The sequence below is a fragment of the Thermobia domestica genome, chromosome 5 (genome assembly GCF_964235325.1).
Source record: "Thermobia domestica chromosome 5, izTheDome1.hap1.1, whole genome shotgun sequence".
In the NCBI taxonomy this organism is placed as follows: Eukaryota; Metazoa; Arthropoda; class Insecta; order Zygentoma; family Lepismatidae; genus Thermobia; species Thermobia domestica.
This window is the reverse complement of record NC_137458.1, coordinates 43,935,755-43,949,934: the sequence shown is the minus strand read 5'-3', so window position 1 is coordinate 43,949,934 and position 14,180 is coordinate 43,935,755. Positions and strand designations below refer to the sequence as shown.

The following is a 14,180-nucleotide window of genomic DNA, read 5'->3' as shown; positions in this document are numbered from 1 at the left end:
GACGAAGTTAATATTTCGCCACTGATTAACTATAGCATCAATTACCGCTGCCTCATATGACAAAAGTTCAGAAAGTTCCACAATCGAAGGCCTGACAGCTTTAAGGCATTCACTTACAGAAAGCATTGACTTTTTTGTAGTATGTCTAGATTATAAGGTAAACGGTTCTATAGATAATTTTACAACAAAGGAAATACAATGGCGTCGCAAGTTGTTCTCACAGTCGACATTCAGATTTGATTTACTCTACATATTTTCAAATTCGTATCCTAAATAAGGTTTTGGGCCAAGATGTGAATCAATATCGTCTGTTAAAGGATTTATTTTAGCTGTTGGAATCACCACCCTCCTACACACTGAAACTACGAGATTGATCAGATCGTTTAACAGTTTCGTTGGATCACAATTTTCGCTTTCCAAAGCCTTTGTCACTTTTTAACTTCACTAACAATTGATTTCAAAAATTGAATATATAACGTATTTGTAACATCAGAATACATGTTATAGAGCACTTCTGCCGTGTAACAGTTCTCTTTTGATCTTGCAATTTCAAAATGGAGCTTTTATTCATTCCATTGAGTGAGAATTCTGGTCACTGCGGGTTCGATTGAAAGCCATCGAGTATCACATACCCTCGTAATTTTCAATGGCTCCTCTCCATCGTTGATTGTATTATATAAGTTCTTATATTGCAACTGACGTTTGGATGAATGTTGAAACTAATTATACGTTTCGCGGATTAGGAATTCAATGTTTCTTGGAACAGTTTCTTCACTTGCATGGGAAACTGCAAGCTGCAACGAATAACACGTGCATCGTACCATGATTAAATGTGGGATGTTAAGTTCTTGTTTTAGTAGTTCATAAACCCCTTTATTTACACCTGTATTTACTGATGCGTTGTCAACCCCTAACCCTGTCAAGTTCTCAGGTTTCAGATTTATATTCTTTAACAAAGCTGTTACTGCGGACACAATAGCAACAGCAGTATCGGATTCAATTTCAAGTAGCCCTAAATGGATAGAAATTATTTTTTGTGACGTCATATTAAAATATCGTACACAAACACCGAACATCTTTGTTACGGATATGTCTGTACACTCATCAATAATCAAACTATACCACTTATCACCAATATCTTTACGCAAGACATCAGAGAAATTTGAAGAAAGAACATTATTTATAGTTTCTGTACACTTTGTGCGATGCATTCGTAGTTCTGAAGCAGCTTTGCTATCAGGGAAATGTTTCTGACACAACTCAGATAAATGGTCGGAAGACAACAATGATCAATGTTCCGCAACAAACATAGCTCTATACTGACTTCTACTGCACTTGAATGGCGCCTTGGTTCTTCAACTTTAAAATCCAATTTCAGTTGACGACTGCTGCAAAAACGATCCGCACATTTTTTATGCTTTTGTGTAGCAGCATGCTTTCTTAAATCTGTTAACTTTGCGTACACCTCACACTTGCAAAATAAACAATATGCTCTAGTGACGTCTTTGTCAACAGGACGCAACCAATCCTTAAATTCAATGATTGTTTCCCATTGTTTCCGGTATTTCTGTTCATATTTTGGAGCCATAATAGCTTCGAAATAGTTAAAAATACAGTACTTACGTTACGCGCTTTTGAAAATGTGCACAATAATTAAAAGGTCACACAGGTCAAGTACGAATACAACAAACACACCCACTTCGCTTTTATTCACTCTTCAACTAATCTCGTTGCTATCGGTAATACTGCATTACTTGTGCCTCTCAACGAAAGCTCTGCAAACTAAAGGACATGAAGGTTGGAATTGTTCTCCGTTAGAGGGCAAGGGTAACAGAAAATAATGCAGAGATGCGGAGGCGTGCTAGGCTGCACCCTGAAACTCGACACCGCTTGTGGTGATTTAAACAAACAAAAAGGAAGAAAAGAAATATACAATTTGATGTGAACTAACAGTGCTTGACTACAGATGAACAGATTGTTCGTTGTGCAAAAGTCGCTAGATCGCTAAATCGTCATTTAAAAATCACCGAAAAAGTCGCCAATCGGAAAAATGATTTTTTGTCGCTATCTTGGTGGTCGAATCCCCTAGATTTAGCGACTTTTCCCCCAAATTGGCAACACTGCTGCAGACTGCTGTATGCAAAGTTTAATGTACTCCTACCGTTTGCTATTACTTGTACCTATCCATTCCTCATTTGAGAATTATTTTTCAAGACTAAAATGTAACATATTGTGGTGTTTCGGAGTACAGTTGCTTCTCTGTGGGAAGGAGAGGAGCTAAAATTTATATTGAAAGATTAAAAAAAAAAAAAAAAAAAGGAGTGATATGATTAGGTTTTATTGATAAGTTGCCAAGTCGAAAGCAGTATTGCCAGTTGACAGTAGTATATCAATTATGCTTTGTACTAGAAGAAATCGCGAACTAAACGTGAATGAATTGTTGTTCTGAACGAAAGGAAGACTCAGTACTTATCTGTGAAGGTTGTAGTACTGGCTGCCACACAGGCGTATCCAGAAATTTCTGTTGGAAGGAGTCTAAGGTTTGGGGGCTCCAATAGTAAATACACTATGTTTATGTAATATCAAATGGGTTATTCTACAGCCGAAAAGAACAATAGGTAATTTTTAAGTACTGCCACATGTATTCTCACAAAATATGATAAAAAACTAGACCGCTTTAACAAGTAAAGAAACAGTACAGATGATGAGTAAGGTCAAATCTTCAGTCTACATCCGATACTTTTCTGCTGAACAAATATAGTTTTATTAAGAAAGAGTTACGAGGTTTCGGGGACATCGGACTCGGGAGTCTCCCGTATGGGTGAGCCCCTCTTGACACGTTAGTTGCACTAACATTAGTATGGAAGATTATGAGAATTACGTATCCGGAAAAACACATTAGCTGTGTGAAAATTGCAAAACCAAAGGAGTAAGCATGATTGACATAACTGAAATGGTATCTGCAATCAGTTATTCTTTTAGTGAGGTAGATTCTGCTAATATTTGAAATCCAGAAGTAAGTAGGGTCTAAGCCAACAGTGATTTAGTTCTACCTAGCAGTGTCGCTCCAAGTAGTAACATCAGTGTACCAAAGAAGTCAACGAAATTTACCTGTAGAACAAAACTACTGAAGCGATTCGAAAATGGATTTCACCAAAGGTCCAATCAAAACTTTAACCACACTTCACCTCGTCCAAAGAGCACACAACTTCATTTCACCAACACTAATTGAAGAAAATTGCGCAGAACCCGAAGACACGTCTGTTTCTAACTACAACAATTACAACAATTGCAACAAAATATATTCTTTGAGCAAATTACAGCTATATTCGAAGAAGTGAAAAATACATAAGCAACTAAAGCGGATATAGCTAGTTTAAGAACGGGAGTTGCTAATTTAGAGACAAAAGTTAATGTAAAGACGAAAGTTAATAAAGTGGATACTGCACCAATTGAAATGCTGATAGGAATTAGAGATGCCTGAGCGGAAGTTTCCAATAATAAACTTGCATTGTCTAAACACATTACTAATGTAAAACAAGATTTATCTAAAAAAAAAAAAAAATACCGTTAAACATTCAGTTATCCTATGTATGTGCTGAGATATATCAATAACTAATGAAATAACGAATGTGAAAGGAAATGTAAAACAGACCAATAGTAAAGTCGATGAATTAGGTGTAGAATTCGATAAAGGTAAGATTTCTAGTGTAGAAGTAAGAAATAATTTAAGGAAACAAGATCAAAATTGGAAGAAATTTAAAACTTTAGCAAATCATGAACGACAAATTCAATCAGAAATAAAACTTCTAATTTGGAAAAGAAAATTTTAAAGTTGGAAGAGAAGGTTATTATAAAAGGAGAAAGTAATTCGAACGAACGCGTATCAAATAGTAATGACCCTGTAGTTCGTAAAAGATTGTTGAGGGGAACACGTAACAGAGATATTTTCGTTTTTGAAAACCAAGATAATGGTTCAGAGGAGGATGAAGTTAGATTTATTCCCACACGGAACACTGCTACATCCATACCTTGACAATTCTTAGTTGTACCACAGTTCTAAATACTCAAACTACTTTTAGTAGTAATTTTTCCTAATTATTTTCAAGATCAGGATGTGCTTCAGCCGAATGAGAGTTTTCATATGCCCATGAGGAATAGTCGGGTTAAGGAAAATAGTGCTATGTTTAATAATTAAGCAACTAGACCTACATTTAATAACCCAACTCCTTTACTATCAAATACTTATACGTCTAGTGTGGAACTGTGTGCGTGAGTTTTCTCGCGGTTCTTTCGTTTCCTCCCACTTTCTTCATTCCACTATTTCATTCATTTCTCATAATCACCGTCTCCTTTAGCCTAGCCGGCATAAGCGTGGAATGTAAAACTTAAAGATTTCATTTCATTTCATTTTTTTTTTACGTCTAGTGTGGAGAATAGGTCTAATTTCGGAATTTATAATAATCTTAGACTGAGTGCTATACGTGAATTTCCAAAGTTTTCAGAAAAATTAGAGAAAGAATCTGCTAGAAGCTATATGCAAAATTTGACACAAAGCCTAGAATTATTTTATATTGATGAAAGATTTAAAACTTCATATTATCAGAAGACTTTACAAGGTACAACATAAAGATGGTACTGTAGAACTCTTGTAAGTCTTGAATAATGGTATTCCAAGATTTTATATACCATTTTAAGTTACAATTTTTCCCACCACAATTTGAAAGACTGAGGTTAAGAAATTTACAACCTATAAAGTACGACAGAAATACACATGTAGCATTAACGGATTTGTATGATTTTTACTTTATATATATATATTATGAATTGGTTAGTGAACCTAATGAAAATGATGTAATAAATTTATTTCTTTATAATTAGTCTCCGGAAGAGTCAAGATCATTAAAACTTATAGCGCCTAGGAGCGTCAGCAAACAGACCTATAAGATATTTGAGCTACAAATACCAAAACGATCAATTTCAGTAATAATGGAAAATATTCGTGGTGAAAAACTAATGTAAACCAAGTTAAAGTTATTGCCTATCAAACGCACTAAAAGAGAAACTTCAGATATTTGTTGCCACACTGAAGGCTTTATAGGATATTTTCAGAAAATTGTGACGGTAATAGATTCTTTAATAACAGGAATAACAATTGAAGGGATGGATTCCAAAAACAGACTAAGTAATTTTTTGTCAATTTTGATATATTGTTTCTATTAAGTCCCATTTCAGCATCTTCGTATATTGAATTGGGTTTCATGCAAAAAACTCCACAAATCAAATTAATTGTAGGCAAAAAGAAAACAGCGTTGGTTTCCAAAATGTCTTTAGTCAACAGTATCCTCTGAAGTTATTTTCTAACTCATGCCTAAAAGCACTTATAAAACTTATTCTCTGAAGTTATTTTCTAACTCATGCCTAAAAGCACTTATAAAACTTATTCTCTGAAGTTATTTTCTGACTCATGCCTAAAAGCACTTATGAAACTTTTGCTACAGATGATAATTTCACCGTTATCTTACGAAAAGTAGGCAATTGGCAATTACAATTTTCTTTTACGTAGATTACTTTTCTTTCACAGAAATAGAATGATGGAAACACACAAATAAAAACTCACTCATTTGACTCCTGAAAAACTCACTCATTTGACTTACGCTCGTTTGGAATTGAGAAGAGAAACAGTAGGGTTTACAATGAAACTAGATCTAATCCATCTGACAATAATAATAATTGAGGCCGATGTAGACAAAAATATAATAATGATAATTTTAATGGAGGGTATAATAATAATTCGAAAAGCAATTTTAGATGTTAGAGGAATAATTCACATGATCGTAATGGATCATATTGCTGTGCTTTTCCGCCACCAATGCGTCATCTTCCACATCTCCTTCCAAATTATGCTAATACGCCAAAATCAAACGCCAGGAACTAGAAGAGAAAATCAATCTGCAGTCTAGGAAAATTGTTGTTGGACCGGGAACAAATAGCAATACAATTTCTGTAAACGAGTTCTTATGGAACAGTACCTGAGGAAAACGATGGCGAAAATTTTACCACTCTCCGAGGTGGGGTAAAGCCGCTATGGAGAATTTTCCAAAATGACAGCCAGAAGTTTGAAGCATGGTTCATTGCAAAGTACTTGGAAATGACTGCACTCGCTGTAAGTGTGCTAATAACTAACATATCGCTTTGAGAAACGACTCGAGTAAAACAGTAACAAGCATTTCATGTGATGTAGTGATAGGATTGCGAACTACAAAACCAAGGAATAATTCAAGATTTTTAACTCCATACAAGTATGGATAAAATCGGTTAAACCAAATTTTGTATTATCCGAACTGCCACTCCGTATACTCGTGATTAGGACTCAGCATTAAAAACATGTTTAATTCGTTCGTATCTTTTCCTTCTTTGCACTTTGCAGCACGATATATATATATATATATATATATATATATATATATATATATATATAGGGTGGAATGAAGAAAGTGGGAGGAAACGGGAGAACCCCAAAGAAACCCACACAGACGGTGTTTGTTCACCACAAAGTTCACTTAGAGGGATGATAGATAGATATACTTGTACTAGGGTTTACTATGATTGCCCGTTCGTTGTGGTTTCAAATTTATATGACTATCCTTCCCATCTATCTCATCAGAACAAAACATAGGCTGAACAACGTTATTTTAGTGTCCTACTCTGATCGGATAAGAGACTGAGCATAGGAATTTCATTGGCATTAACCGTTCGACTACCCGTAATTATGCATTATTTAAAAAAATAACAAACCAAATTGAGTACAACGAAATCTCTTTTTTATATCGTTTAGGGTAATCCGTGTAGTTCACTGAAGACCAAAGATGTATTGGAAGTTGTTACTATAGTTGTTAATAGGAAGAACATGATAGCTACTGTTCAAGAATGGTACATAGTTTGTGGGGCAATAGTAATTTCCTCAGTTGTTGGATTCCTTACACTGGGACCTATTGCTGCCTGTGGCGGTACGTATAAAAGATTGTAAGTTAAACTTAACAATTCATATAAGTTAAGATGGTGAAAAGTACATATGATGCATCGGTATAGGTTAGTGCGTTTGGTACTATAATCTTAAACTAAAGACAAACTTCGGATATACTCAAGTATTCTTAAATATCTAATTTGGTATAAGTATCCATAAGAATGTAAAGAGTAGATCGGACATACTGAAGTAAAATATTTAATTTGGGTTGGGAGTGGAACAGAGATGAGCATCTTTAGAAGGTACAATCTCACACGGTAAAGCAGTATTGTTTCCATTTTTATATTATAATTCGACATAATAACTGTTTCATTTGGTATCTCGAACAACTAGAGCATCTCAAAAGTCTTTATAAACAAGGAAACTAAAAGTATCACATAATGTATTGGATTTGGTAACCTTTCACAGTCAGGTGCATGTTTGAGAATGTATTCCAGCCAGTATCGATGATGCTCATGGTGTAAGATTTGTTAATCTGAACTAGCTCGTCAACAAATAGAATGAAAGTTGAAGCGCGGTAGTAAATCTCCATAATTCGAAGTGGAAATGTTTGGTCTTTTCTTTTTTTAATTTCTTCACTCGTGGAATAGATATTTCAACTTCCAATTCGGAAGCAATGTCTGTTGGATCTAATGCCGAGCTTTGTCTTATAGCTTGCAAAGATTTTTGAACGAGATTCATTTAACTGAAAGCATTCCTTAGATCAATGACATTCTTCTGCAGCCGTTTCGAAAATATGAATGTTACACTCAATAACTTACACAACACAAGCAAACACACTAAAAATCGCGTATTATAGATGCTATACAAAAATAAGGAAGCCTTCAGCGACGCTTTCTTACTTTTGCCTACTTCAACCTATTCCAGGGTTACCTTTTATTTCTTCAAGTGCAGCAATAATAGATTTTTAACATTTCTTTGAATAGTAGCATAGCTTCTGCCTCTCGTACTATCGAATTCCACAAACTTTTTGTAATCTATTTTTTTTATCACACTATGGCAAAAGGTCTTTAATTTCGTCTTCGAGAATTTTTGTTGGTTTGGCACTTGCAAGGTGCAACATTAAGACACAGTTCCCGTTGGATTACGAATATTTTGCCCCTTAGAAGCATCAGAAGGGCACAAATTAAGGCAATAAGACATATAATGTATGTACACGATGCCGTTCCTTGATTAAACCATGAACTCCTTTAGACTCTTTACTCATGGCTCTAGCGCCGTCGTATCCTTGTCCCCTTAAGTTGTTCATGTCCAATTTGAGACTATTGACACTTTTTTCTATCACTTTTTGTAAAACCTTTCCAGTCAAATCATACACCACCACAAAACACAAGAAGTCTTCATTAAGCACGTACTCATCGAAATTTACATACCGTACACACAGAGAAAACTTTTCTGTTTGAGAAACGTCTGTTATTTCATCAGTAGACATCAGATTTGTATGCAAATGCAAATGCATTTTGTTTGCTAATATGCATCTCTGTTTGGTAGGGCTTTCTAACAACAATAATACAGTTCGAATTTGAAGTTTAATAGTCCATATAAATGTATATTTCAAAGGTTAGAGCATATATTAGTGCTTAAGTGCATTTTTAGCATATTTTAGAGGTTTTTATTTCAGATATATGCTTATAGCATGTTAAAAAGTCCAGTTTTAGTTTGTATTTTCAATGCATTTATACGTGCAACAGAACGGTTCTTTGCATTGGAGGATGGAAGAATGCTTAGTTTATGGAGGGCCAATATTGTTAACAACCGATCAGCAGAGCAAAGACGCTTACAACTCCCAGTACGTTAAGAGAAATCTGGTAATGATAAAGACATTGTAATATCATGTCGACATCAATTCAGAAACAAGAGACGTGAAAACTGCTTTGTGAATGCTTAGCTTTAGTTGATGATGTTCAGCACGAGCTCCAGTCAGTTCCTGTTATTGTCAGAAACTCCGACTGCAAAACAATTGAAGATATGGAAAAATACCTTCAAAGGTTAAATTTGAGCTTGGTGGAAAATATAGAAACTAAACTTGATCCACTCTATAAATGTTGTCCAGTAACATCTATTAATGTTAATAGGTCATTTTCAGGCTACAATTGTCACAAACTAACACCAAAAAAATGAAGAGGAGCATCTTTTTTATATACTGTAAGGCTAATTACGGGAAGAGTATGGAAAGGTGTATATATAATGGAAAGGTATAGAAAAGTGAAGCTTGTATTATTTTGTGTAATGTAAATGCACTCTAAAATACAAATGTGAAAAAAAAAAAAAAAACAATTAGAGATTGTGTTCTCATATCTGTGTGCATTTTAATCTCATAATTTGCATGTTTTAGAAAGTTAGGAGTATATAAACTGTAACTATCATAAAAATAAATTCTGAAGAGAAGTACTTGAAAGGTAAAGTACACTTTTGATGTTATATATTCACCTACAAAACTTCGTCACAACTTTGCTGCCTGCTTGAAAATGCTACTTTTATTGCAATGTTAGTGCATATTAAGTGCATATTTTAACACATTTAACAGCATAATTGCATGCATATTTCATGAATTTTAAGTGCATAAAAATCCTATGTCTATTCATCAGCTAGAATACTGAAGTATTTGCTTTGCTTTACTTTATCCGCAATTTTAGACTGTATTAATATTAAATGTCTAAATGAATTTATTAAAGCATTCTGCACTTAAATTCATTTAGCAGTAGTGCACATACCGTTTCTTAAACTACTTTTTTGTTTTTGTTTTTTTAATATTCTTTAAGTACTGTGTCTCCAGACTTAATGCGGTATCGCACGAAACTCCTGAAGTTGCCGTTGTTCTGTTTGAGAGTTGACAACACAATTTGAATCCAATCTTTAATTCCTCGCAAGGAAAGATTCTGTTGACTACACAAACAGTTTCCACGATTGGTAACGAGGTTTTTCTTTGTTTCTTGCTCTTCTCTTTTCCTCTGGTTGTCAATTTCTTGGTCGATGCTGTCTATTTTCCCTTCAATTAAATTGTACACTTGATACCTTATTCACCACTGAATATTTATCGTACTTGTGATTTTCGTGTTGTTTCAAGGATTCTAGTGCTTTTTTAAAAAGAAAAGTACAAAGGACTCGTTACAAGTGCACGTAGACTTTGGTGGCCTTCTCTTTCTTTTCCATAAGCAGGACATAAGTTGCACAGAACAGATCTCTTTCCTTATGGAAGTTATTAGTAGGCCACCAACTAAAATCTTCGAGGCACCTTCTCTGAAAAAAAAAAAAAAAAAAACTTACGACCTTGTGCTTCATCAAATGAAAAATTATATAAAGTAACTGGCTTCCATAGATTTTTAAAATAAGTTTACCTTGTCTAAATTTCTCAATTTTACACCAACGAAGTTTCCAATATCATTTGGGTCACATAAAGGCAGAGAGGAAGAGCTTGTTGATGCACTGGTTTCTGCGGAAACGGTACTCAACTCATGAACAGAGAACTCTACTGTACTGTTTTATGTTAAGAAGCTGTTGCTTCCTCGGGGGCTTCATTACTTCTTTTGGCGAAAAGTTGTGTATATATCTTCTTGCCTTTTCATGTTACTAACTAAAAATTAAAAACCAATAACGAATACAAAACACGCTACTGATTAAATTAAAAATCACTGTTCGCCGGAATACAAGGTAACAACCGCCCCAAACGAAACATTCAAGGAAATTGAACTGAAGCACGACACCAGGCCAGAATATTTAATAATAGATGAAATAGTGTTTCATAAATTTATTACTACCTCAAGTTCGCTTTGTGGCATGGGTTGAGTCATTGACAAACGTTGTCGCTCTATTGTGTGATTTACGAACCACCAGATAGCTAAGTACGAAAGTAAAGCAATCCCAAACTCTAACCCTTGCCAGTGTGTTTTTCTCGCAAAAATAAATAAATAAATAAATAAATAAATGGTTATCAAATTCTCTCAGCACGAAATCTGATATTTAGAGAAGGTCAGAATTACAGAACACAATCTTCAAACGCTGATGTGCATAGAATAGAGTATTTATTGTCATTAAGCAACGTTTATTGCAATAGACAGTGTCAGCATACAAACAAATATATACAAAGAAAGAAAAAAGTTACAATTTACACTTTTCTTCAAATTCATCGATACTATAAATAGAATTATTTACAAGAAAAGATTTACAATGTTTTATGAAATCATTATCACCAGTGGTCGAAGTGAAACGGTATGCGGTGGTATGTCATACCGCCTCTGGTTTTTCAGTGATGAAGGCATACCACCTCTGGTTTTTCAGGGATCAAAACATACCGTCACGGAAGAGTAGATGCTAAATATCTTTAATAAATACATTTTTATACACAGTAATTGACGAATGGTTTTGCAAGTAATAAGATTTTATATTTTATGTAGAAATAATTTCTAAGTTGACAACACCAACATTTTTATCTTTTTTCTACCTTTTGTTTTTATAATGAGTTTTTCTTTTTCAAAGAAGTTAATCTAGTTTATATTTTGATGTGCCATATTGAGTTGTTTCTTTCGTATGTGTGTGTTTTCTTCTCTTAATTTATATACAAGGTCTGTATGATAAGTAATGAGACTCGCCGCGCCGCGGCGCGCGTGTCGCTGGAGCGGGTTTGTCGGTGATGGAGGATGTAGGGGGGGTCCGAGCAAAGCAACGCACCGCGCGTCAGTTGGCTCCGAGCCTTAGTGGAGCGCGGACAAGCCTTGGACAAAGCCCTTGTGAACATTCTTGTCACGGCGGAAAATCAACAAACATGGAGGGTTCCATCGAACAGCGTTATGCGATCAAATTTTGCGTTCGCCTGGGGAAAACGGCTACTCAGACGCTTTCTCTCATCACGGAGGCCTACAAAGAGGAAGCCCTATCCAAAGCCCAGGTGTTTCGTTGGCACAGTGCGTTCCGGAACGGCCGGGAAAGCGTTGAGGATCTGGAGAGGGCTGGACGCCCGACAACAGTGACTACGGACGAAACTGTGGCAAAAGTGAGGGATCTCCTGAACTCAGACCGTCGATTATCGTTGAGATTGATTGCTGATGAACTCGATATGAACCACACAACAGTGCACAAGATTGTGACGGAACAATTGGGAATGAGAAAAATCTGTGCGAAACTGGTGCCGCGAGTGTTGACTGACGAACAAAAGCAACGACGTGTTGATTGTTGTCAGGAACTGTTGAACCTCATGAACAGTGACCCTAACTTTGAAGATGACGTCATAACAGGTGACGAGTCGTGGGTGTTCCAGTACGACCCTGAAACGAAACGTCAAAGCGCGGAGTGGCACACTCCTGCGTCCCCGCGCCCCAAGAAGGCCAGAATGTCGAAGTCAAAGGTGAAAACAATGTTGATTGTTTTTTTTTGACAATGTGGGGGTGGTCCACAAGGAGTTTGTACCCCAAGGACAAGCCGTCAACGCCGCCTTCTACAAACAAGTCCTTGAGAGACTGCACAGGAGCGTCAAGCGGAAAAGACCGGCGATCGCTAGCCGGTGGAAGTTGCATCACGACAATGCCCCTGCCCACACCGCCTTCTTAGTGACCTCCTTTTTGACCCGGATTGGGGTGGAAGTCCTTCCACAACCACCCTACAGCCCAGATGTGAGCCCGGCCGACTTCTTCCTCTTCCCGAAGCTGAAGCCATGCTTGAAAGGAACCCGTTTTGCAGACGTCACAGCCATCCAAGCAGCCGTGACCACATTTCTAAAGGACATGCCGGCTGCTGACTTCCAGGGGGCGTTTGCAGCGTGGAAACATCGATTGCAGAAGTGCATCGACGCAAGAGGAGAGTACTTCGAAAGCTTTTAAGTCCCTGTACAGATCAGATCAATAAAACAATGTTTCCAGACCTGGTCTCATTACTTATCATACAAACCCTGTAAATGTCTTGTTTTCAGCACGAGCGCATTTAAGGATTATCTGCTCTGGAGGGAGATCTTACAAGGATTTGGAATAACCATCATTCGAATGGAGGGTCCGGGAGTTTTCCCGCAGGAAATTTTTAATATAAAAATTCGGTTTTTAAGCATTTTCGTGTATAATTCTCTAGAATACAATGTAAGGGGATATTTATTTACTTTTTTTCAGAAAGTTGTTGACGATGGATCAAAGTCTCTCCATGCATCCCTACCCCGTAACTAAAAAGAAGCTCTCCAGTAGTTTTTAGTCATTATGGAAATAGAAATGCAACCTTTTAGGCAATTCTATTTCCACTGTATTTCAGCATTTAGATAAACGGTATGTCGAGTCAAAATCGTAATAAAACATACCGCCTCTGCTTTTTTTCCACTTCGAACACTGATTATCACACATCATTCGTATATGCACTGGCAGTGTATTGCAAGTTAATATTGTATAGTTTCATATTGTATACTTTTAACGTCTTTGTGTTATACTTATCCTAATATAAGGAGTATTTAAGTCATCTTTATGTCTAGTATTATATGAATGGATATTATTACGGTACCCTAACATTTCCTCATTTATTTTAACATACATAAGACAACTATAAATAAATAGAGAGAGAACTGCCATAATTTGTAAATCCTTAAAATATTGTCTACACGATACATTATCAGTTAAACCTTTTATTGCTCTTATGGCTTTCTTCTCCTATTTAAAGACAGTCTGGGCACCAGGTGAGTTACCCCACAATATTATGCCATACTGCAGATGATTTTTTTTCAAAAAGCATTGTTTCTGTAACTGTTGTTTTCAGTTTACGTACTAAAAAGGCACTCTAGATAATTTCCTGCATAAATTTTCAGTATGTTCACTCAAGTTTAATTTCGGATCTAGATGGATTCCCGATGGTTTTACGGAATGGTGCATATCTGCCTCAGTCATATGATTACTAAGATAAAAATATATAGTCTCTGTTTTGGATTAATGTATATAAAGTTCGTTGTGCTTGTACCATATAGATGACATTTCCGGAATTTCATTGCTTTTAGTTTTAACACTCTTTAAACTCTTATTTCTACTTAGAGGAGTTGTGTCGTCAGCATATAATTCAGATTTAAAAGTAGAAAACTTTGGAAAGCATTTGTATAGATAAGAGAAGTAAAGGTTCTAACACACTTCCCTGAGGTGCTCCTGCTGTTGCATCCAAAAATTTTGATCTTTGATTAATAATACGGAGAGATTGC

At 35.9% G+C, this 14,180-nt stretch overlaps 1 protein-coding gene and 1 long non-coding RNA gene across 2 annotated transcripts in view; one reads left to right on the top strand and one right to left on the bottom strand.

Annotated features, from left to right (window-relative positions):
* LOC145684646 (protein DVR-1-like) overlaps nucleotides 1–14,180 on the bottom strand; it is a 317,851-nt gene that overhangs the window by 250,214 nt on the left and 53,457 nt on the right. The window lies entirely within an intron of this gene.
* Nucleotides 1–14,180, top strand: part of LOC145685061 (uncharacterized) — a 29,711-nt gene that overhangs the window by 12,874 nt on the left and 2,657 nt on the right. Inside the window, exon 2 of the long non-coding RNA XR_014131445.1 lies at nucleotides 6,839–7,010. This is a non-coding gene — a long non-coding RNA (uncharacterized LOC145685061). The remainder of the gene's footprint in view (nucleotides 1–6,838; nucleotides 7,011–14,180) is intronic.